This window comes from Bos javanicus, chromosome 3 (genome assembly GCF_032452875.1).
Source record: "Bos javanicus breed banteng chromosome 3, ARS-OSU_banteng_1.0, whole genome shotgun sequence".
In the NCBI taxonomy this organism is placed as follows: domain Eukaryota; kingdom Metazoa; phylum Chordata; class Mammalia; order Artiodactyla; family Bovidae; genus Bos; species Bos javanicus.
In genome coordinates, this window is record NC_083870.1 from 495,315 (window position 1) to 520,522 (window position 25,208).

The window sequence follows — 25,208 nt, forward strand, 5'->3', positions numbered from 1 at the left end:
TTGTGACTCCATGGACTGTAGCCTGCCAGGCTCCTCTGTCCATGGGATTTCCCAGGCAAGAATACCGGGGTACACTGCCATTTCTTTCTCCAAGGGATCTTCCCTACCCAAAAATCGATCAAACTCATGTCTCCTGCATTGCAGGTGGCTTCTTAACCACTGAGCCATTTGTTTGAAGTAAAATCTACTTCCTTGTTACTTATGTTATTTGAAGTTGGTCTTCCCCTATGGTTCACCATGGAACAAGCATATTCCCCCTTCCTCATGACTGCTCTTATTTCAAAACAGCTTTCTTCTCTTTCATTCATCCATTTACTTATATTGTCCACCTTTCCATTCATTCACCTATCTGTTTTTTCAATGAATATTTATATTTCTTGGATCTGAAGCACAGTACTGGGAGAAAGATATTACAATGAAAAATATGAGTAAGCTATGGCATTCCCCAGCTTCAAGGAACTTTGTTCTCTGTGACACATGCTAAGGCATTGTCTCTCAGTCACTCAGTCATGTTTGACTCTTGGCAACTCCAAGGACTGCAGCATGCCAGGCTTCCCTGTCCATCGCTGACTCCCAGAGCTTACTCAAACTCATGTCCTTCGAGTTGGTGATGCCATCCAACCATCTCATCCTCTGTCATCCTCTTCTCCTCCCACCTTCAAACTTTTCCAGCATCAGGGTCTTTTCAGGTGAGTCAGTTCTTCATTTCAGGTGGCCAAAGTATTGGAGTTTCAGGTTCCACATCAGTCCTTCCAATGAATATTCAGGACTGATTTCCTTTAGGATTGACTGATTTGATCTCCTTGTAGTCCAAAAGACTCTCAAGATTCTTCTCCAGCACCACAGTTCAACAGCATCTATTTTTCAGCACTCAGCTTTCTTTATAGTCCAATTCTCACATCCATACATAACTACTGGACAAACCATAGCTTTGACTAGACAGACCTTTGTTGACAAAGTAATGTCTCTGCTTTTTAATATGCTGTTTAGGTTGGTCATAACTTTTCTTCCAAGGAGCAAGTGTCTTAATTTCATGACTGCAGTCACCATCTGCAGCAATTTTGGAGCCCAAAATAATAAAGTCTGTCACTGTCTCCATTGTTTCCCCATCTATTTGCCATGAAGTAATGGAAGTGGATGTCATGATCTTAGTTTTCTGAATGTTGCATTTTAAGCCAACTTTTTTACTCTCCTCTTTCACCTTCATCAAGAGGCTCTTTAGTTCTCTCTTGCTTTCTGCCATAAGGGTGGTATCATCTGCGAATCTGAGGTTATTGATATTTCTCCTGGCAATCTTAATTCCATCTTATGCTTAATCCAGCCCAGCATTTCATGTTATATACTCTGCATATAAGTTAAATAAGCAGGGTGACAATATGCAACCTTGATGTACTCCTTTCCCGATTTGGAACTAGTCTGTTGTTCCATGTCCAGTTCTAACTGTTGCTGCCTACAGATTTCTCAGGAGGCAGGTAAGGTGGTCTGATATTCCCATCTCTTGAAAAATTTTTCCACAGTTTGTTGTGATCCACGCAGTCAAAGGCTTTGGTGTAGTCAATAAAGCAGAAATAGATGTTTTTCTGGAACTTTCTTGCTTTTTTGATGATCCAGGGGATATTGGCAATTTGACTCCAGTTCCTCTGCCTTTTCTAAATCCAGCTTGAACATCTGGAAGTTCACAGTTCAAGTACTGTTGAAGCCTGGCTTGGAGAATTTTGAGCATTACTTCGCTAGCATGTGAGATGAGTGCAATTGTGCAGTAGTTTGAATATTCTTTGGCATTGCCCTTCTTTGTGACTGGAATGAAAATTGACCTTTTCCAGTCCTGTGGCCACTGCTTTGTTTTCCAAATTTGCTGGCATATTGAGTACAGCACTTTAACAGCATCATCTTTTAGGTTTTGAAATAGCTCAGCTGGAATTCCATCACCTCCACTAGCTTTGTTCATAGTGATGGTTCCTAAAGCCCACTTGACTTCACACTCCTGGATATGTGGCTCTAGGTGAGTAATCACACCATTGTGGTTATTCAGGTCATTAATATCTTTTTTGTACAGTTCTGTGTATTCTTGCCACCTCTTCTTAATATCTTCTGTTTCTATGAGGTCCATACTGTTTCTGTCATTTATTGTGCCCCCCTTTGCTTGAAATGTTCCCTTGGTATCTCTGATTTTCTTGAGAAGATCTCTAGTCTTTCCCATTCTGTTATTTTCTTCTATTTATTTGCATTGTTCACTTAAAAAGGCTTTCTTATCTCTCCTTGCTATTCTCTGGAACTCTACGTTTAGATGGGTATATCTTTCCTCTTCTCCTTTGCCTTTTACTTGTCTTCTTTTTTAGCTGTTTGTAAGGCCTCCTCTGATAACCATATTGCCTTTCTTCTTCTTGGGGATGGTTTTGATCACTGCCTCCTATACACTGTCCATAGTTCTTCAAGCACTCTATCAGATCTAATCCCTTGAATCTACTTGTCACTTCCACTGTATAAGAGATTTGATTTAGGTTATATATGAATGGCCTTGGGGTTTTCCCTACTTTCTTCAATTTAAGTCTGAATTTGTAATAAGGAGTTCATGATCTGAGCCACAGTCAGCTCCCGGTCTTATTTTTGCTGACTGTATAGTGCTTTTCCATCTTCAACTACAAAGAATATAATCAATCTGATTTCAGTATTGACCATGTGGTGATGTCCATGTGTAGAGTCTTCTCTTGTGTTGTTGGAAGAGGGTGTTTGCTATAATCAGTGCATTCTCCTGGCAAACCTCTATTAGCCTTTGTCCTGCTTCATTTTGTACTGAAGGCAAATCTTGCCTGTTACTCCAGGTATCTCTTGACTTCCTACTTTTGCACCCTAATCTCCTATGATGAAAAGAACATCTTCTTTGGTGTTAATTCTAGAAGATCTTGTAGATCTTCATAGAAACATTCAACTTCAGTTTCTTTGGCATTACTGGCTGGGGCGTTGACTTGGAATACTGTGATATTGAATGGTTTGGCTCAGAAATGAACAGAGATCATGCTCTTTTTTGAGAATGCACCCAAGTACTGCATTTCACTCTTTTGTTGACTCTGAGGGTTACTCCATTTCTTCTAAGGGATTCTTGCCCATAGTAGTAGATATGATGGTCATCTGAATAAAATTTGCATTTTAAGCCAACTTTTTTGGCTACAATTTGCCCATTTCTCTCCATTTTAGTTCACTGATTCCTAAAATGTCGACATCCATTCTTGCCATCTCCTGTTTGACCATTTCCAAGATACCTTGACTCATGGACCTAACATTCCAGTTTCCTGTGCAGTATTACTTTTTACAGCATCGGACTTTACTTCCACCACCAGAAACAACTGGGAGTTGCTTCCATGTTGACTCGGTCTCTTTGCTCCTTCTGTAGCTCAGCCTCTTTATTTCTTCTGGAACTACTTCTCCACTCTTCTTGAGTAGCTTATTGGACACCTACCAACCTGAGAGCTTCATCTTTCAGTATCATATGTTTTTGCCTTTTCATACTGTTCATGGGGTTCTCAAGGCAAGAATGCTGAAGTGGTTTGCCATTCCCTTCTCCAGTGGACCACCTGCCCTAGGGACCCATCATCATCTGTCCCTGCCCAAGATCTGTGGATCAGTTCATTCTGATGACTTGATAAGTACAATAGGCAATGAAGGGTACAAAAGAGGCAATGTCTTCATAGCCTATTGTACTTATCATATTCACATTGCCTCTGTCAATTAAGTGCGCCTATTTGGCTTTTTCTATCTTGGACATCCCTACACCCCTATAGGAGAAGGCAATGGCACCCCACTCCAGTACTCTTGCCTGGAAAATCCCATGGATGGAGAAGCCTGGAAGGCTGCAGTCCATGGGGTCGCTGAGGGTCGGACAAGACTGAGCGACTTCACTTTCACTTTTCACTTTCATGCATTGGAGAAGGAAATGGCAACCCACTCCAGTGTTCCTACCTGCAGAATTCCGGGGACGGGGGAGCCTGGTGGGCTCCCGTCTACGGGGTCGCACAGAGTCGGACACGACTGAAGTGACTTAGCAACACCCCTATAGAAATCAGGGAGTCTATTTAAATGAAACATCTTCCACATCCATCTCTAAAGTACAGAGGTCAACCATCAGAGCACTTTCCAAGGATGGGGGTTCTCTTCACCATTGCAGTTCTTGGTAAAAAAAAAAACACATCTGCTAGTCTTCCCAGGGGACATAATTAGGAGGTGGATGAGCAGGTGACATGTGAGAAACCCACTCCAACATTCTTATCACTCTGTATCTTTGGTTTACTTCTACATTAAACCACGAAAAATCTCTATCTCTAGTTCTGTCATCCTCAGTCATGGCTGAGTTCAGGTTTTAGTCACCCTACTGAACAAACAAGCAGGAGGCTAATTACTTTACAATATTGTGGTGGTTTTGCCATACATTGACATGAATCAGCCATGGTTGTACCAGTGTTCCCCATCCTGAACCCCCTCCCACCTCCCTCCCCATCCCATCCCTCTGGGTTGTCCTAGTGCAGTGGCTTTGAGGGCCCAGTTTCATGCATCAAACCTGGACTAGTGATCTATTTCACATATGGTAATATACATGTTTCAATGCTATTCCTTCAAATCATCCCACCCTCACCTTCTCCCACAAAGTCCACATAGAAGTGATATCAAATGGCATTTGTCTTTCTCTTTCTGACTTACTTCACTTAGTATGATAATCTCTAGGTCCATCTATGTTCTTGCAAATGGCATTATTTCATTCTTTTTATGATTGAGTAGTATTCATTGTACATTTTTACCACGTCTTTTTTATCCATTTCTCTGTCAATGGACATTTAGTTGCTTCCATGTCTTGGCTATTGTGACTAGTGTTACTGTGAACACACAGGTGCATGTATCTTTTCCAATTATAGTTTTCTCCACATTTATGCCCAGGAGTGGAATTGCTGGATCATATGGCAACTCTATTTTTAGTTTTTTAAGGAACCTCCATATTGTTTTCCATTCTGGCTGCACCAATTTACATTCCCAACAGTGTAGAAGCGTTCCCTTTTCTACACAGCCTCCTCAGTATCTGTTATTTGTAGACTTTTTATGATGTCTATTCTGACCAGTCTGAGGTAGTACCTCATTATAGTTTTTTTTAATTAACGTATTTGGCTGCATTGGGTCTTAGCTGCAGCATGGGGCATCTTTCACTGCAGCACACAGACTCTAGTTGTGGTGCAGAGCTCTGGAGCGCACATGCTCAGTAGCTGCAGCACAGATTTAGTTGCTCTATGGCGTGTGGGATTTTAGTTTCCTGACCAGGGATCAAAGCCACATCTCCTACATTGCACGGTGGGTTCTTAACCATTGGATCACCAGGGAAGTCCTCCCCTCTTAATTTCAATTTCCATTTCTCTAAAAATTAGTAACCAACATACTTTATTCTTATTCAAAAACCAATTGGATTTTTTTGTTGCTTGTTTTGACTGTGCTATCAATAAGCAGTTAATGAAAGTTTAATCTCATTATGAAAAATAATTTTATAACATTTAAAAAAAGATTTCTGACAACCCAATTATTCTAAGATCTCAACATTAAAACCATATTTCTAGTAAAACAAAATAATTTGGAAGGCCTTTTAAAATTGGTTTTGCTTTCCCCAAACAAACTCTGATAGGAGGAATGGGACCCAGGAACCTTCAAAGTGTCAGGAAAAGCCAGCTTAGAACTGAACTTTTCTTCCAGAATCTCTATGGTAAATCACCTATGTGCACATAAAGAGAATCTGTAACACATATGAGAGAACTGGGCTGGGTCTAAATAAATAAGATAATAGAGTGAAAAATATTCTATTCTGTCCAATTTCTTGTGAGTCACAATCAGAAGGATGAACAATAAAATAATTGCTTTTGTATCTTAGTGGTCTAATTCTACCTTCCAAATGAACCACACTGAAATAAACCATAGATATACAGGGCTGTTTTTACACAACTTTTGTGACCTTGATGTCACAAACTCTCCTTTCTACTTCCTTAAGTCCATCTGTTGCCTTCTTAGTTCTCTTTTTCCCAGTTCCAAACTCCCAAATTCCCATTGATCTATCCATTAAGTTGAAGATATTTTCAAAAGTCCTCAAGAGTGACCCCTTCAAGGGCAGGGACCTCTGTCTTACTCATATTTATGTCCTCGGAGCCTGTCTGAGACAGTCATTTCAACAGAGCACTCAAGGAAATAGACAGATGATCCAAGGCTTGGTAAGTGGTAGGAAGGGCAGACAGGGGATTATATGGACCTACAGAGTCAACACAAGGATTCGGATGAATTCCAGAGAGAGTTGATGTGAGAAAGCAGAGGAGGACAAATAGGCCCCCTCAGGAGAAGTCCAACACAGGCAAGCAGAGATTCTCTTGTTCAGGGGCAGAAGGGGTAGGGGTGGGGGGCGGGGGACCTCATACCACAAAGAGAAGGAAGATGCAGTTCAGGCAGAAGATCCAGGCACAATCTGAGGACCGAGAGCAGGACTCTAGTTCCTTAGGAGTAAGAGAGGAAGGCAGAACCACATCCGCCAAAAAGTATTTTGCCAGCAGGGAATTACATCCAAGTATCTGGCACAGAGAGAGAAAGCGGGTCTCGATTACTCCAGGCAGAGACTAAGTCATGGAGAAACAAAGGAAGTACTTAGTTCCTGAGCTGTGAGTGCTCTTTCCTTGGTCTCATGTGTATCATTACATCAGGTTCCTTGGAACTTGAAAAACTCAGGTGAATCTCTGTTCCAAAGAGTCCAATTGAAACAGTGTTACTTTCAACATCCCCTGGAATTCCCCTGTCCACAACTGCTGCTGCTGCTGCTAAGTCACTTCAGTCGTGTCTGACTCTGTGTGACCCCACAGATGGTAGCCCACCAGGCTCCCCCTTCCCTGGGATTCTCCAGGCAAGAACTAGTCATGTGAAAATATTCACATAAGATATATATATAAGGGATGCCAAGTTCTGTTCTGCAGAAAAGAAGGAATAGAATAAGAGCATCCAGACTTTGGAGAGCTCAAAAACGAGGGAAGGACATACTAGGGATGAGAATATAAATATTTCAGCAGAGTTAGGGGTAGTGAGAGAGGACGTAGAAGACGTATGGGATCTGAAAAGCTGAGAGAAGAGCAGAAGCAATTGCATCCAAATATTTTTTTGAAAAAGAAATTTTGCCTGTTCTCATCATGGCATGACATAGAAATAAAACTAACTCATTAGTAAAGGAGAAATAAAAGCCAGCCATTGCAAGTGCTCTGAGGATTTCAGAGAACTACATTAGCTAACTTAAATTGGAGAGTAAATAAAGACATCCAGATTATACTGGGCTCTCTTATTACATCAACAAAGAAATGATTAGTTTTTACTAATAGAGCTGGAGCTAATTGATTTCTGCATAACCATAATTCAGTTTAATAAATATTTTCTAATAAAAGCTCAATTAACAAATCAACTTGATTACAATATCACATTAAGTCTCCCAGTCTCTATCCTATTAACTTCCCGCCTTAGAAATGTCTTTCTTTTTTTCTCCTGAAAAGCACATCTGGTATGAAAACTTCTGGAAATTCCAGTGGTTGTCCCCAAAATAGATGGCAGGGCGTTTGAAACCAAGGGTGTTTACTTAAGCTAGGCTATAAACTAGTTTAACGTTTGACTATAAACTAGATTTGTCAAGAAGTAAGCCTTTTTGCTTCTTAATAATAAAATATTTGAGGGCTAAATGAGGTGGAGTTCTGAGAAAGTTATGTTAAAAACTGTGTGGTATAATGTAAAGAACACAAGATTTAGAATCTATAGACCTGTTAGTTTTCTGGATCTGCTGTGTCCTTGCTGTTTGACAGCTTTAAATCATGTTTTTGAATCTTTTTTTCTATAATATAGTAGCAATAACAATAAGAATGGTAGTATATAACTTCCCTTAGCTTCTTCATGAATATTATGGCCATTCATAGACCATTCATTCTTATGCAAATATCAGTTATTATAATGGTTAAAATGCTCAAGCATACAGCTCCATATTCTTGATTGTGAAGCAAATGTGGAAAGTTACAGAGGACTATTGCTGCTAAGTCACTTCAGTCGTGTCCGACTCTGTGCGACCCCAGAGACGGCAGCCCACCAGGCTCCCCTGTCCCTGGGATTCTCCAGGCAAGAACGCTGGAGTGGGTTTCCATTTCCTTCTCCAATGCAGGAAAGTGAAAAGTGAAAGTGAAGTCACTCAGTCGTGTCCGACTCTTTGCAACCCCATGGATTGCAGCCCACCAGGCTTCTCCGCCCATGGGATTTTCCAGGCAAGAGTACTGGAGTCGGGTGCCATTGCCTTCTCCAACAGAAGACTATTACTTGACCCCTAACCTAGAGTTCTAGAAATTTCCAATGATTTTAGCTCTTTATTCTCCTACAAGTCTAAGAATCCAAAGCCAGTTCAGATGATAAATTAGGTAAAGACTGGGTCCTTGGTGGAAGCATCTTCTCAGAATATTTGATGACCACTTTGTTCAGGTCCATGCCTGTATGATCAGGTCACCCAAAATGACTGTTCTTTTGCTTTCTGTACATCCCCTGCTCGACTAGCAACTACTTCACCTACATGCTACTCACCTGACTGATGTTCCTACACACTTGCCCCTGGCCCTAGCTAGTGACTGTTCTAATCTTTAGATCAGAACATCTCTACCATGATAGCTTATCAAAGAGAGGCATGCCCCTCAGCTAGTTTTCCTGGTAATTAATAAGCCAGTAAAAGTGAAAGTGAAGTCACTCAGTCATGTCCAACTCTGCGACCCCATGGACTACACCCCACCAGGTTCCTCCATCCATGGGATTCTCCAGGCAAGAATACTGGAGTGGGTTGCCATTTCCTTTTCCAAATCAATAAGCCAAAGTGAAAGTGAAGTTGCTCAGTCGTGTCTGACTCTTTGTGACCCCATGAGCAGTAGCCTGCACCAGGCTCCTCCGTCCATGGGATTTTCTAGGCAAGAGTACTGGAGTGGGTTGCCATTTCCTTCTCCAGGGAATCTTCCCAACCCAGGGATCAAACCCAGGTCTCTCACATTGTAGACAGACACTTTACTGTCTGAGCCACCAGGGAAGTCGACCTGACACCAATTCACCCTAATCCCACCAGGAAGTGAAGACTGCCACCATGTTCCACCTTCCACCTGCCACACAAAGTAAGGCATCACTCCAGAACCTTGCTTCAGACATGTAAGATCCCCCATCTATTATCCCCCTGATGTCTCATCACTGACTCCAGGCTCTTTCTTCAGTGTCAAGGATGGGCAAGTACAGATCTTACAGATCTGCAGGGCGGAGGCCAAGAATGCCACATAGCATACAACAATCCTAAGTTGGCCAGCTTGCAAAGATAGTATTTCTGTTCATTCCAACATTTACAAGCTTGGTTTGTGCTGGACTAGGGATAGAGATGCTTGTTCCTTGGAAGAAAAGCTATGACCAACTTAGACAGCATATTAAAAAGCAGAGACATTACTTTGTCAACAAAGATCTGTATAGTCAAAGCTATGGTTTTTCCAGTAGTCATGTATGGATGTGAGAGTTGGACCATAAAGAAAGCTGAGCACCAAAGAATTGATGGTTTTGAACTGTGGGGTTGGAGAAGACTCTTGAGAGTTCCTTGGACTAAGGAGATCAAACCTGTCAATCCTAAAGGAAATCAATCCTGAATATTCATTGGAAGGACTGATGCTGAAGCTGAAGCTCCAATACTTTGGCCACCTGAAGCGAAGAACTGACTCATTAGAAAAGACCCTGATGCTGGGAATGATTGAAGGCAGGAGGAGAAGTGGACGAGAGAGGATGAGATGGTTGGATGGCATCACCGACTTGATGGACATGAGTTTGAGCAGGCTCCGGGAGTTAGTGAAGGACAGGGAAGGCTGGCATGCTGCAGTCCAAGGGATCACGAAGAGTCAGACACAAGTGAGCAACTGAACTGAACTGAACTGGGGGATAGAGACCAGTGATATGATTAACATCACCCAGGAACTTCAGTTACTGACAGAAGGGAGGGCTTGGGTATATCAAAAAGGGGAGAAGGAGAAATTGCTTCATTCAAGGGACAGCCACTCAGTACATGATGTGGCATCTGTATTTTAGGCACTGCTCTAGATTAACATTGAGATTAAAAACATCATTTTTACCGTAGGAAGCAGATAGTGTATATGGGAAAGTGACACATCTCCATTTTTTAAAAGACACTTAGCACTACCAGCCCCGGTGGTAGCCATCTCCTACCCAGCATCATAGTGCCCTCAAGAGTTAAATGGAGATGCTCAACACTGGGTTTTGGGGCAACAGAAAAATAAGGCACGTGTTACCCAGAGGCTTCTGGAAGATCCTCGTCCATGACATCAAGGAGCTGGAAGCACTGCCAATATGCAACAGTGCCAGGAGCCAGCATATTGCATATTGAGTGCAGCACTTTCCACAGCATCATCTTTCAGGATCTGGAATAGCTCAACTGGAATCTATCTCTGCTGGGAGCCAGAGTGAGGAGCTCCATCCATGACAAAGGTCATGAGGAAGGAGGCTCGGCATACGCAAAGGCGGGATCAAGCCTCAGGAGTCCCCCTGGAAATTCTTGAGCATCTACCCCCAAAACCAGAGTCTGCCTACTTTCTGCTTTGTGCTTTTACCTACACCTCTGACTTTATGGGGGGCTGTCCCCCACTACCTCTCTCTGAAAAAAGAGTTAGCTTACAGCTCCAGTTAATAATTCCTGGGTGTGACAGTGTTTAACCTACAAACTCCTTTGGAAATCCTCTAGCCTGCCTGAATAGGTTTTTCCGGCCACATGTGATTGTTCAGAGCCTCCCAACTGTGAGAGGCAGGAGATGTTCTAAACTGTCTAAACACAGATTCCTTTGAGTAGTTAAAAGATTGATTAGAAATTGTATTGGTTTTTTTTTTTTTTTTTAACTTTACAATATTGTATTAGTTCTGCCAAATATCGAAATGAATCCGCCACAGGTATACCCGTGTTCCCCATCCTCAACCCTCCACCCTCCTCCCTCCCCTCCCCTCCCTCTTGGGCCAATGTTTGCTGCTAAGTCTCCATACTCCTTACCTACTGTGTCCTTGGCAGTGTATTGATTGATATAATGGGTGTATAGAAATGTAAGTAGTAGTCTCAAGTTTGTAACCTTGGACCCTTGAGTTAATTCTTTTCTTGATTGAGCCCACCTCACCTTTGCCCTATAGGAATGCAGCTTTGTCCAGTGCTTTTTTGGAGGCTGGTGCCTGACTTTGGAATAATCACCTTTAGAGAAAGATAAGTTTCTTAAAATGTTAACAGGCCTCCTGGCCAGAAGATGATGTAATTCACCTGAACTTTTGCATATGATAAGTTTGAAAGCCTGGCTTCGATTAGGACCAGGAACTGCTGTCCTTGCATGACTCCACCCCTTCCCCCAGTATCCTCTATGCACAACTTAAGGTATAAAAACTACTTTGGAAAATAAAGTGCGGGCCTTGTTCACCGAAACTTGGTCTCCCCATGTAGCTCTCTCTCCCAAATTCTGGCTGAGTCTCCATCTGGAGCGTGGAACCCGCCATGCTTGCTAATTATGCCTGGGCTTCTAAGATCCGACCCGGGAGGCCTCAGTGTCTCCTCTCCTTTGGGAGAACGGAAGGATGCCTGCGGCCTACGTAAGTGGTGCAAACTTCTTGTCTTGAAGTTTTATTGGTCTCCTGCATAAACCAAGCTACTCAGCCTCTTTTGTCCACTGAATTTTCTTACTGAGCTATCCTCATCCTATTACTCTTTATATCTTTGATAAATATTTAAATAAATAGGTCGCTGACGCCGTCCCCGCTTCGAATACCCTGGATCAGCCGGGGCTGGTCCCCGGCACAACAGCTCTTACTGTTCTGAAATTCCTGATATTTCCTTCAAAATTGGCAGAGCCATCTTGGAAAGCACAGCCCAGCTGGCTGTGAGAGTCACTAAACCCAATGCCAGACTGCACAGGGAAGAAAGCAAATAAACAACTCATGAACATTCTTTATTTGTGGTAAATAGAACCTTGAAAACTTTGGAGGAAAAAAAGACATGGAGATAATATGCTTATGTGAGCTCCATGAGGCAGACTTTACTTCCCTCTAATAAATCAGCCACTAAGAGGATGTTTTTTGGGGCTCCAAAATCACTGCAGATGGTGACTGCAGCCATGAAATTAAAAGACGCTTACTCCTTGGAAGAAAAGTTATGGCCAACCTAGATAGCATATTCAAAAGCAGAGACATTACTTTGCCAACAAAGGTCCGTCTAGTCAAAGCTATGGTTTTTCCAGTGGTCATGTATGGATGTGAGAGTTGGACTGTGAAGAAAGGTGAGCACCGAGGAATTGATGCTTTTGAACTGTGGTGTTGGAGAAGACTCTTGAGAGTCCCTTGGACTGCAAGGAGATCCAACCAGTCCATTCTGAAGGAGATCAGCCCTGGGTGTTCTTTGGAAGGAATGATGCTAAAGCTGAAACTCCAGTACTTTGGCCACCTCATTCGAAGAGTTGACTCATTGGAAAAGACTCTGATGCTGGGAGGGATTGGGGGCAGGAGGAGAAGGGGATCACAGAGGATGAGATGGCTGGATCACTGACTCGATGGACATGAGTCTGAGTGAACTCAGAGATGGTGATGGACAGGGAGGCCTGGCGTTCTGCGATTCATGGGGTCACAAAGAGTCGGACATGACTAATCGACTGAACTGAACTGAGGAGGATGTTTAGAAGATGTGTGAAAGAAGGGCTGAACAAGATAAATGCCTTGAGAGTTCAGAGAAGGAAAGTCTGCCCAATGGTCAGGAAAGGCATAAATGGACAGCCCTTTTGTTAGGACTTGAAGGACAACGTGGGATTCAAATAACAGAGAAGGAAAAGTTACCCCAAATGCTGAATCATCATGTCCAGTGACCAAGAGTTAGGAATGTCCAAGAGAATGAGAAAAGGGGCAGTAAAAATGGGCAGTGATGGACTCTTCTGCACAATGTCAGGGACAAACTCCCATCCAGTCTTCACATACAACAGCTCTGTGAGTTATGTATTTGTAATTATTGCCCATTCTACAGATGAGGAAGCTGAGAATAAGAGTTAAATAACCCACCTCCCTATATCATACAGTACTACAGCAGATAAGAAAAAGAATAAAAATATGACAGGTATTTGATATAGCCTATGTATATTCTTTAAATCAAATTAAATTCAACTCAGACCCTTACCGAAAAGAAAAGGACTCCTCACCCCAGTCCCATTCACTACTATCCCTAGGATAATACAGAGATATAAGGTTCTAGATTTTAGAAAGGGGAAAATGCTTGAGGAGGCCTCTGATCTTGTCCCACATACTCACCTTGATATGCCCACAGCCCCAGTCTGCAGGTTTCCAGAATCTCTGCTGTCTGTATTCAGCCTCCTAGGTGTTTCATCCCTTTAAGAATTGGCTTCCTCCTCAGGCTTCAGGAGAGGCAGGATGAAGTGGGGCTGGGGGCAGGATGGGGGTGGGGGGTTCCTGCCCCTAACTGATACTGACACCCTTTGTGACCCTGTGGAGTCTAGCCCACCAAGCTCCTCCGTCCATAGGGTTCTCCAGGCAAGAATACTGGAGTGGGTAGCCATTCCTTTCTCCAAGGGGTATTCCCAACCCAGGGATTGAATCTGGGTCTCCTGCATTACAGGCATATTCTTTACCACTGAACCATCAGCGAAGCCCCAATTTTCAGTATCCTTTCCAGTTTGGAGAAGTCCCTGGATCCTTATGCCTGTCTCCACCTACCCTCTCCCACCAAATGCTGCGAATCTCCCTTGAAACTAGGAGCTCAAAACACAGATAGCTTTTTCTTTTGGACAAATCCATAGTAGTCAAAAGAAAAAGGAAATGCAAATTAATATCTCAATAAACTGATCTATCACAAATAGCTAACATTTTTAACATTTGCTGCATGGCATGGACTACACCAAGCCCTCTATGAAGGAGGTGGATACAATCATTATTGAAGAAGAATGATTATTCTCATCGTTGAAGAAGCCAGAGCTTAGAGAAATCAAATATCTCACTTAAGATCACAAGTCTCCTAAGTGGTAGAATCAAAACTCAACTTCAAGAATGTCTAGCTGGAAAACCTAAGTTCTCTTCACTGCACCATACTGAGAGCATAATTCACAGTCTCTCTGTAAAATCAAATCAAATTTGTCTCATAAAAAACTCAAATCAAATTTCGTGTTAATCACCTTTTGGAACTTTGCATTTGCATACTTAATTTTTACATATTTACCATAATATCATAAATAGAATTTTATAGTCTACATTTTCAATTGCCATTATACAGCTCCAGTCTCATTGTTTTAATATATTCTATACACTTTATATATTATAGATAAATACATCAACTTTATTTTATTTAATATATACAAGCATAAAATATTTCTTGTATTTTTTGTTATTTTTAAATAATATAATCTTGTTATTTCTTTCTCTTACAATACCCTTAGCTTCTTCCTATGCTCACCTCTCTCCACAAACAAAAACTATTGCAGTTTAGTGTGTATTGCCCATACATTTCCCCATAGTCATACAATCACATAATAATGCAGGTATTGGGGGATTGTGTTGTTGTTTAATGGTCATGTCTGCCTCTTTTGTGTCCTCCTGGACTGGGGGACTGGCCACTGATTATTTTATAGACATCTTACAATACATAGTTTTATACTCTTCTGTGCTGTGCTGTTCTGTGCTTAGTCGCTTTGTCATGTCTGACCCTTTGCAACCCCATGAACTATAGCCCACCAGACTCCCCTGTCCATGGGGATTCTCCAGGCAAGAATACTGGAGTGACATTGAAACATGTATAATATCATGTATGAAACGAGTCACCAGTCCAGGTTCGATGCACAACACTGGATGCTTGGAGCTGGTGCATTGGGATGACTCAGAGGGATGGTATGGGGAGGGAGGAGGGAGGGGGGTTCAGGATGGGGAACATGTGTATACCTGTGGCGGATTCATTTTGATATTTGGCAAAACTAATACAATATTGTAAAGTTTAAAAATAAAATAAAATTAAAAAAAAATAAATTCTTTCTGGTTGAATTAAAAAAAAAAAAAAGAATACTGGAGTGGGTTGCCATGCCCTCTTCCAGGGAATCTTCCCAACCCAGGGATCAAACCCAGGTCTCCCACATTGCAGGCAGATTATTTACCATCTAAGCCACCAGAGAAGCCCAAGAATACTGAAGTGGGTAGCCTATTCCTTCTATAGGGGATCTCTCCAACCCAGGAAGTGAACCAAGGACTCCTGCATTGCAGGCAGATTCCTTACCAGCTGAGCTACCAGGGAAGCCCCTTTATACTCTTCTACTTCTGTGAAATATGTATTTTTACATGTAGTTTTATTTTTTTAATGCTGTACATTGTGAAAGTCTTTCCAGCTCAGTTGATATTACTCTAATTGTATCTTAGATCAAACCCCTTATGATTATACAGTGGAAGTGACAAATAGATTCAAGGGATTAGATCTGATAGACAGCCTGCAAGAACTATGGACGAGGTTCATAATGTTGTATGGGAGGTGGTGATCAAAACCATCCACAAGAAAAAGAAATGCAAAAAGGCAAAACGGTTGTCTGAGGAGGTCTTACAAATAACTGAGAAAAGAAAAGAAGTGAAAGGGAAAGGAGAAAAGGAAAGATATACCCATTCTCAGAGTTCCAGAGAATAGCAAGGAGAGATAAGAAAATCTTTTCAAGTGAACAATGCAAATAAATCGAAGAAAACAATAGAATGGGAAAGACTAGAGATCTTTTCAGGAAAATTAGAAATACAAAAGGAATATTTCATGCTAAGATGGCACAACAAAAGGCAGAAATGGTATGGACCTAACAGAAGCAGAAGATATTAAGAGGAGGTGGTAAGAATACACAGAAGAACTATATTAAAAATATCTTAATGATCCAGATAACCACAATAGTGTGATCACTCACCTAGAGCCAGACATCCTGGAGTGCGAAGTCAAGCAGGCCTTAGAAAGCATTACTGAAAAGAAAGCTAGTGGATGTGATGGAATTCCAGCTGAGCTATTTCAAACCCTAAAAGATGATTCTATGCTGCACTCAATATGTCAGCAAATTTGGAAAACTCAGCAGTGGCCACAGGACTGGAAAAGGTCAGTTTTCATTCCAATTCCAAAGAAAGACAATGCTAAAGAATATTCAAACCACTGCACAGTTGTACTCATTTCACATGCTAGCAAGGTAATGCTCAAAATCTTCCATGCTAGGATTCAACAGTATATGAACTGAGAAATTTCAGTGTACAAGTTGGATTTAGAACAGGAAGAGGAACCAGAGATCAAATTGCCAATATTCATTGGATCATAGAAAAAACAAATTTCAGAAAACATCTACTTCTGCTTCATTGACTACCCTAAAGCCTTTCACTGTGTGGATCACAACAAACTGTGGAAAATTTTTAAAGAGATAGGAATACCAAACCACCTTACCTGCTACCTGGGAAACCTGTATGCAGGTCAAGAAGCAACAGTTAGAACCAGACATGGGACAATGGACTGGTCCCAAATTGGGGAAGGAGTACATCAGGTCTATATATTGTCACTCTGTTTATTTAACTTATACGCAGTATACATCATGCGAAATGCTGGGCTGAATGAAGCCCAAGTTGGACTCAAGATTTCCAGGAGAAATATCAATAATCTCAGATTTGCTGATGACACCACCCTAATGGCAGAAAGTGAAGAGGAACTAAAGAGCCTCTTGATGAAGGTGAAGGAGGAGAGTGGGAAAAGCTGGCTTAAAACTCAACATTCAAAAAACTAAGTCATGGCAACCAGTCCCATCACTTCATGGGAAATAGATGGGCAAAAAGTGGAAACCATGACAGACTTTATTTTCTTGGGCTCCAAAATCACTGTACATGGTGACTTCATTGTGGATGGTGACTTCCAAGATGCTTGCTCCTTGGAAGAAAGGCTATGGCAAACCTAGACAGGTATTAAAAAGCAGAGACATCACTCTGCCAACAAAGGTCTGTATAGTCAAAGCTATGGTTTCTCCAGTAGTCATGTATGGATGTAAGAGTTGGACCATAAAGAAGGCTGAGAGCTGAAGAATTGATGCTTTCAAACTGTGGTGTTAGAGAAGACTCTTGAGAGTCCTTGTACTGCAAGGATATCAAATCAGTCAATCCTAAAGTAAATCTGCCCTGAATATTCATTGGAAGGACTGAAGCTGAAGCTGAAACTCTAATACTTTGGCCACTTAGTGTGAAGAGCCAACTCATTGGAAAAGACCCTGATGCTGGGAGAGACTGAAGGCAGAAGAGAAGGAGACGACAGAGGATAAGATGATTGGATGGCATCACCGACTCAACGGAGATGAGTTTGAGTAAACTCAGGGAGTTGATGAAGGACAGGGAAGACTGGTGTGCTGCAGTCCATGGTATTGCAAAGAGTCAGCATGACTGAGCAACCGAACAACAACAGTGCTTTCTTGTTGACTAATATAAGCCATAGTAGAGTCATTCTGGGAGAAGGCAATGGCACCCACTCCAGTATTGTTGCCCGGAAAATCCCATGGACGGAGGAGCCTGGTGGGCTGCAGTCCATGGGGTCGCTAAGAGTCAGACACAAGTGAGCGACTTCACTTTCACTTTCCACCTTCATGCATTGGAGAAGGAAATAGCAATCCACTCCAGTGTTCTTGCCTGGAGAATCCCATGGATGGAGAAGCCTGGTAGGCTGCAGTCCATGGGGTCGCACAGAATCGGACACAACTGAAGCGACTTAGCAGCAGCAGCAGCAGAGTCATTCTACAGTTCATTCAGCCTTTCCTCTTTAGATGGGCATTATCCTTTTTGTCACAGCCGACAGCAGTGTAATAAACTTTCTTGAGTGTGTATAGTCTCCTGTACCAGTGCTTTTGTTTCTTTGGGCTAAATGACTGGATTTCTGGGTCAGAGTCCCAGATGACTGAATTTCTGGGTCATATGTTATTTTAATTTCACAGATATTGCCAGATTGCTTTTCAAATTGTTTAACAAATGTACACTTTTAGCAGCAGTGCTCTAGATTCAAATGCTAGTCTGAGGACAACCACACCTCCAGAAATGTCCATTTAGTAGTCTCTCCATGTACTTTAATAGGTTCATTAATAGGTTTGCTTCCCTGCAGGATCTACCATAAGGGAGGAATAAGGGGCAGGGATTAAGAAAATCATTCAGTGGGGATTCCCTTTCACAAAGGGTCTCCACTTTAGACATTACATGTTATAAAGAGTAATATGTAACAAAGGTACCCTGATAGGACTAAAAAAGAAAATATTTATAATTTAACCTTAAATTTATATTTTGTTATTGATAATCCTCACTGGCAATATTTATATTTTAATAAATTTTTGTCATCAGCACAATTATATGGTAGAACACTGCCATCTGTGATGGAACATTTTAAATTCAGTTAAGTCCATACCTTAGGTATGATGTGTGGTCATTATTCAAATGATAAATTAGAGGAATTTTTCAATATCATTTTTCTGTAAAAAAAAAAACTACCCTTTTTATAAATCAAAAATATTTCAATGTGCTAATCTTTCAATGAACAATGCAAAGAAATAGAGGAAAACAACAGAGAAAGTAAGACTAGAGATCTTTTCAAGAAAATTGGAAATATCAAAGGAACATTTCATCCAAAGATGGGCACAATAAAGGGCAGAAACAGTAAAGACCTATTAGAAGCAGAAGAGATCAAGAAGAGATGGAAAGAATACACAGAAGAACTGTACAATTAAGATCTTAAAGACCTGGATAACCACAATGCTGTAGTCTCTCACTCAGCCAGACATTCTGGAATGTGAAGTCAAGAGGACTTTAGGAAGCATTGCTGTCAATAAAGCTAGTGAAGGTGATGGAATTTAAAATCCAAAGAGATGATGCTATTAAAGTGCTGCACTCAATATGTCAGCAAACTTGGAAAACCCAGCAGCTGCCACAGGACTGGAAAAGGTCAATCCTCACCTCAGCTCCCAAGAAGGGTAGTACTAAAGAATGTTCAAAACACAGGACAGTTGCACTCGTCTCCCATGCTAGTAAGGTTATGCTCAAAATCCTCTAAGCTTCAGCATTATGTGAACCAAGAACTTCCAGATGTTCAAGCTGGGTTTAGAAAAGGCAGAGGAACCAGAGATCAAATTGCCAGCATTCACTGGATCACAGAGAAAGCATGGGAATTCCAGAAAATCATCTTCCTCTGTTTCAATTTCTGGGCTCCAAAATCACTGCAGATGGTGATTGCAGCCATGAAATGAAAAGACGCTTATTCCTTGGAAGGAACGTTATGACCAACCTAGACAGCATATTAAAAAGCAGAGACATTACTTTGCCAACAATGATCCATCTAGTCAAGGCTATAGTTTTTCCAGTAGTCATATATGGATCTGAGAGTTGGACAATAAAGAAAGCTAAGCACAAAAGTATTGATGCTTTTGAACTGTGGTGTTGGAGAAGACTCTTGAGAGTCCCTTGGACTGCAAGGAGATCCAACCAGTCCATCCTAAAGGAGATCAGCCCTGGAAGCACTGATGTTGAAGCTGAAACTCCAATACTTTGGCCACCTGATGCAAAGAGCTGACTCATTTGAAAAGACCCTGATGCTGGAAAAGATTGAGGGCAGGAGGAGAAGGGGACAATAGAGGATGATATAGTTGGATGGCATCACCGACAAAATGGACATGAGTTTGGGTGGACTCCGGGAGTTGGTGATGGACAGGAAGGCCTGGCATGCTGTGATTCATGGGGTCGCAAAGAGTCAGACGCGACTGAGTGGCTGAACTGAACTGAACTGAACTGAAAGCCTTTAACTACATTGATCATAACGAACTGTGGAAAATTCTTAAAGAGATAGAGATGGGAATACCAGACCATCTTACCTGTTTCCTGAGAAACCTGTATGTGGGTCAAGAAGCAAAAGTTAGAATCCTGTATGGAATACTGACTGGTTCTGAATTGAGAAAAGAGTACAACAAGGCTGTTTATTGTCACCCTGTTTATTCAACTCATACACAAAGCACATCATGGGAAATGCCAGGCTGGATGAGGTAAAAGCTGGAATAAGATTGCCAGGAGAAATATCAACAACCTCAGCTATGCAGATGATACCACTCTAATGGCAGAAAGCAAAGAGGAACTAAAGAGTTTCTTGATGAGGGTGAAGAAGGAGAGTGAAAAAGTCAGCTTAAATCTCAACATTCCAAAAACTAAGATCATGGTATCTGGTCCCATCACTTCATGGCAAATAGAAGGGGAAAAGTTGGAAGCATTGACAGATTTCCTCTTCTTGGGCTCTAAAATCACTGTGGATGGTGACTGCAGCCATGAAATTAGTATCTGATTGCTTCTTGACAGGAAAGCTATGACAAATCTAGATAATGTGTTAAAAAGCAAAGATATCACTTTGCTGACAAAGGTCCATACAGTCAGGGCTATGGTCATTTCAGCAGTCACATATGGATGTGAGAGCTGGACAATAAGGAAGGCAGAGCACTGAAGAATTGATGCTTTCAAGCTGTGGTACTGGAGAAGATTTTTGAGAGTCCCTTGGAAAACAAGGAATGGGAAAAGGAGTATGTCAAGGCTGTATATTGTCACCCTGCTTATTTAACTTCTATGCAGAGTACATCATGAGAAACGCTGGGCTGGAAGAAGCACAAGCTGGAATCAAGATTGCCGGGAGAAATATCAATAACCTCAGATATGCAGATGACACCACCCTTATGGCAGAAAGTGAAGAGAAACTAAAAGGCCTCTTGATGAAAGTGAAAGTGGAGAGTGAAAAAGTTGGCTTAAAGCTCAACATTCAGAAAACGAAGATCATGGCATCTGGTCCCATCACTTCATGGGAAATAGATGGGGGAACAGTGGAAACACTGTCAGACTTTAATTTTGGGGGTTCCAAAATCACTGCAGATGGTGACAGCCGTGAAAGTAAAAGACGCTTACTCCTTGGAAGGAAAGTTATGACCAACCTAGATAGCATATTCAAAAGCAGAGACATTACTTTGCCAACAAAGGTCCAGAAAGTCTAGTCAAGGCTATGGTTTTTCCAGTGGTCATGTATGGATGTGAGAGTTGGACTGTGAAGAAAGCTGAGTGCCAAAGAATTGATGCTTTTGAACTGTGGTGTTGGAGAAGACTCTTGAGATTCCCTTGGCCTGCAAGGAGATCCAACCAGTCCATTCTGAAGGAGATCAGCCCTGGGTGTTCTTTGGAAGGAATGATGCTAAAGCTGAAACTCCAGTACTTTGGCCACCTCATGCAAAGAGTTGATTCATTGGAAAAGACTCTGATGCTGGGAGGGATTGGGGGCAGGAGGAGAAGGGGACGACAGAGGATGAGATGGCTGGATGGCATCACTGACTCAATGGACGTGAGTCTGAGTGAACTCTGGGAGTTGGTGATGGACAGGGAGGCCTGGTGTGCTGCGATTCATGGGGTCGCAAAGAGTCGGACATGACTAAGCGACTGAACTGAACTGAACTGGAAAACAAAGTTATCAAACCAGTCAATCTTAAAGGAAATCCACCCGGAATATTCTTTGAAAGGACTGATGCTGAAGCTGAAGCTCCAGTACTTTGGCCACTTGATTTATACAGCTGACTCATTGGGAAAGACCATGATGCTAGGAAAGATTGAAGGCAGAAGGAGAAGAGGGTGATAGAGGGTGATGGGATGGTTGGATGGCATCACTGATTCACTGGATATGAACTTGGGCAAACTCTGGGAGACTGTGAGGGACATAATAGTCTGGTGTGCTGTAATCCATGGGGTCAAGAAGAGTTGGACAAGACTTGGTGACTGAACAACAACAATTTTCCTGGATAGAGAAACAAATTAGCACAATACTTGGAGAAGATAAATAAAACTATTTATTTACTAAAAATAACTACTGAATATAGCATATGTTTTATAAGCCTGTACTGGCATTTCTTCATCTTTTCTTCTCTTTTCTATTCTTGACGCCCTCCCTCCCAATCTCCTTCCCAGCCTCTCCCTCTCTCCTTTCTTCCCTCTCTCCCTGTCCCTTTCTCTCCCTTCCCTCTAACTTCTGACCCTCCCAACATCCCTGTCATTTACAAACACCCGGAGAAGGCAATGGCACCCCACTCCAGTACTCTTCCCTGGGAAATCCCATGGACGGAGGAGCCTGGTAGGTTGCTGAGAGTCGGATGCGACTGAGCGACTTCACTTTCACTTTTTACTTTCATGCATTGGAGAAGGAAATGGCAACCCACTCCAGTGTTCTTGCCTGGAGAATCTCAGGAACAGAGGAGCCTGGTGGGCTTCCGTCTATGGGGTCGCACAGAGTCGGACACGACTGACGCGACTTAGCAGCAGGAGCAGCAGCCGCAGATCTAGCTCCAAGCCCACCAGGTCTTAGGCAGGGGTTACTGCAGATCCATCATTGGCCACTAGGGGTCCTCTGCTCCCCTGGCCTGAGTGAAGAGAAACACCTTTACTCTTTTCCAATTTTCTTAATAGAAATAAGTCTCACAGGTATTTTCAAAAGATTGTCCCAGAACAAACCAAGGGAAATTAAAAAGTATAAAGAAAAGATGCTTCAAACAGTAAATGTCGTTTCTGAGTTTAAGTTGTCTAAAACCTACTCTTCTCTGCTTTGCTTGCTCAGTTGTGTCTTACCCTGTGCAACCCCCACAGTAGCCTGCCAGGCTTCTCTGTCCGTGGAATTTTCCAGGCAAGAATACAGGAGCAGGCTGCCATTTCCTCGTCCAGGGGATCTTCCCGACCCAGGGATCAAAGCCAAATCTCTTGTGTCCCCTGCATTGGCAGGCAGATTTTTTACAAATATACCACCCAGGAAGCCCCAAAACCTACTCCTAGCTGTCTGATTGAGACAACTAATTGGACACAGGCTTCATTCCTCTCCTTCCATAGTGAGAAAACAGACCAAAGGTAAAATTAAATTGACCATGATGTGAAAGTTAGCAGGCAGCTTACTGCCTCCAACACTTCGCTCTTACCCATCTCTCTTAGCATGAACTTAGGAGGATCCTCTCTGCTCCTGCTTCTTCATCCTGGCGAGATTTTCCTCTGGAGCAATCCTGATCTCTGACTCTCTCTCCAGTGGCCCAGAGGGAACATCACTGGTCTTGCACCTGCCTCACAGGTGTTTCTTTAGCTCTTTAGAGGTCACTAGGACTGTCAGTATGGGACGTCTTGGTCCCTTCAACTGCTTCCCTTGCTAGCCTCTGACTTGACTCTTCATCCCCATCTCACTGTGAAGTCACCACTATCAGCAAGCTGGGGGGCAGAGTCAGGATCAGAACCCAGGTCTTTTGACTCCCAACATGTGGACTGCCATTTACACTATAATAAAAATCTCTTTCAAAGGGCCGTATGTGGAGGTGACATATGTATGTGTGTGTCATACATATACACATACAGATATATATATGACAGTGACAATAAAAATAAAAAGGTAAGCATTTAACATTCTAGCAACACTATTGAATCTTGAGGCTTTTTTATTTTGTTTGGTTTTTGTTGGCCACAAAGACCTTAATTTCCCAACCAAGGATGGAACCCATGTCCCCTGCAGTGGAAGAACAGAGTCTTAACTACTAGACCACCAAGGAAGTTCCAATCTTGAGTTCTAAAACTGAACAAATTAAGTGTGCAGAATAAAATACATCTATGCCTTCACAGCTAGGAAATGGCAACCCACTCCATTGATCTTGCCTGGAGAATTCCAGGGATGGGGGAGCCTAATGGGCTGCCATCTATGGGGTCGCACAGAGTCGGACACGACTGAAGCAACTTAGCAGCAGCAGCATGCCTTCTCAGCTAGTTCATACATTCATTGGGAAAAAAATAATTTTCTCCACCCTGCAGTGTACTGGTTTTCAAAGACTCGTGTTTTAATCTGAGAGGATGCTTTCAGTGTACTAAGGATTTATGTTCCATTGCTACTGCTGCTGCTAAGTCACTTCGTGCTAGCCAAAGCCAATTTTTACGAGGCAACTTGGAATTAGCACTGCAACAAACTGACAGTAAGTGGATAAAAACCTATTCAGGGTAAAAATAATAAAGCAGGTGGGAAAATGTTGGTAATGTTCCTAACTTTGTCTCCTCTTCTTTGGGGCCTTTTTTCTCAGCTGGCAATCAGCGAAATGAGTAATTATTGCTTTCAGTTTAGCATAGCCAATTTTTTGTCCTCTTTTCCCCTGCTCAGCATCTATCCCCCATCATAATAGTTATACCAGAATATTTCTATATGGGGTTTTGTGCTTCTTATTGCATATTGCATCTCATTTTTTATGTGATATTAAGATCAATCAGTTGTCCGTCAACCATTCCCTAATGACTGGGCCCTGAAAGCACCGACTGTCCTGCCGCCAGCCCCCCTTCTTCTGAGATGCCTTTTGCACCACTCCAATTAGGATAATAGTCCCCTCTGCTTTAGGAGCCCCCTTTTCTTTCTCTCCCTTAGTCCCTCCGGGCACCCAGCCATTTTCCCAGATGTGTGCCCTCCCCTCCCATCCCTCCCACCCTTGTAGCCAGCCCAGCTGGTTTTGTAAGATACTAGGTTAGTGCACAGTGATTTATTTCTTATAAAACAGGCCCAGCACTACTGGTTCTATTTAGTGGACACAGATAATGTTACAGGTTTTAAAGTGATTAAATGTGCAGACTATGCAAACCAAAAAAAAAAAAAAAGAAATTAAATAAAATTCTATCCTTTCTTGGGTATTTATTTGCTGGAATTTTACTACTAAGAAAAACTTCTCTCACCTACTCTTGGGTTAAACTGAAATACAATTCTTACAGAAGAGTGGAATCAGTGTTTGATTTCTTCCTCTTATTTATTAATTTTTCAGAGGAATGAGTTGGCTATGTAGAAATCACCAATGGTGACCAATAGATTAAAAAAAAAATCTACAAACTCAGACTTTTATATGTTTGGCTATGTTCCATTCCATTGCAATTATTTTTCTTTCTGATGCTCAAACTGTCTCTCTAGATTGACTCTTGTATTTTTTTGAAGCGGCTTTATCAATCTTTGATAGCTCTTTTCCTGTTTAAGATGTTCCAGACCCATTTTATACATTATCTGATCCAGAACAGTAAGTCGTCGTTTCTGCAAACAGCCTTCATTTCAGTTC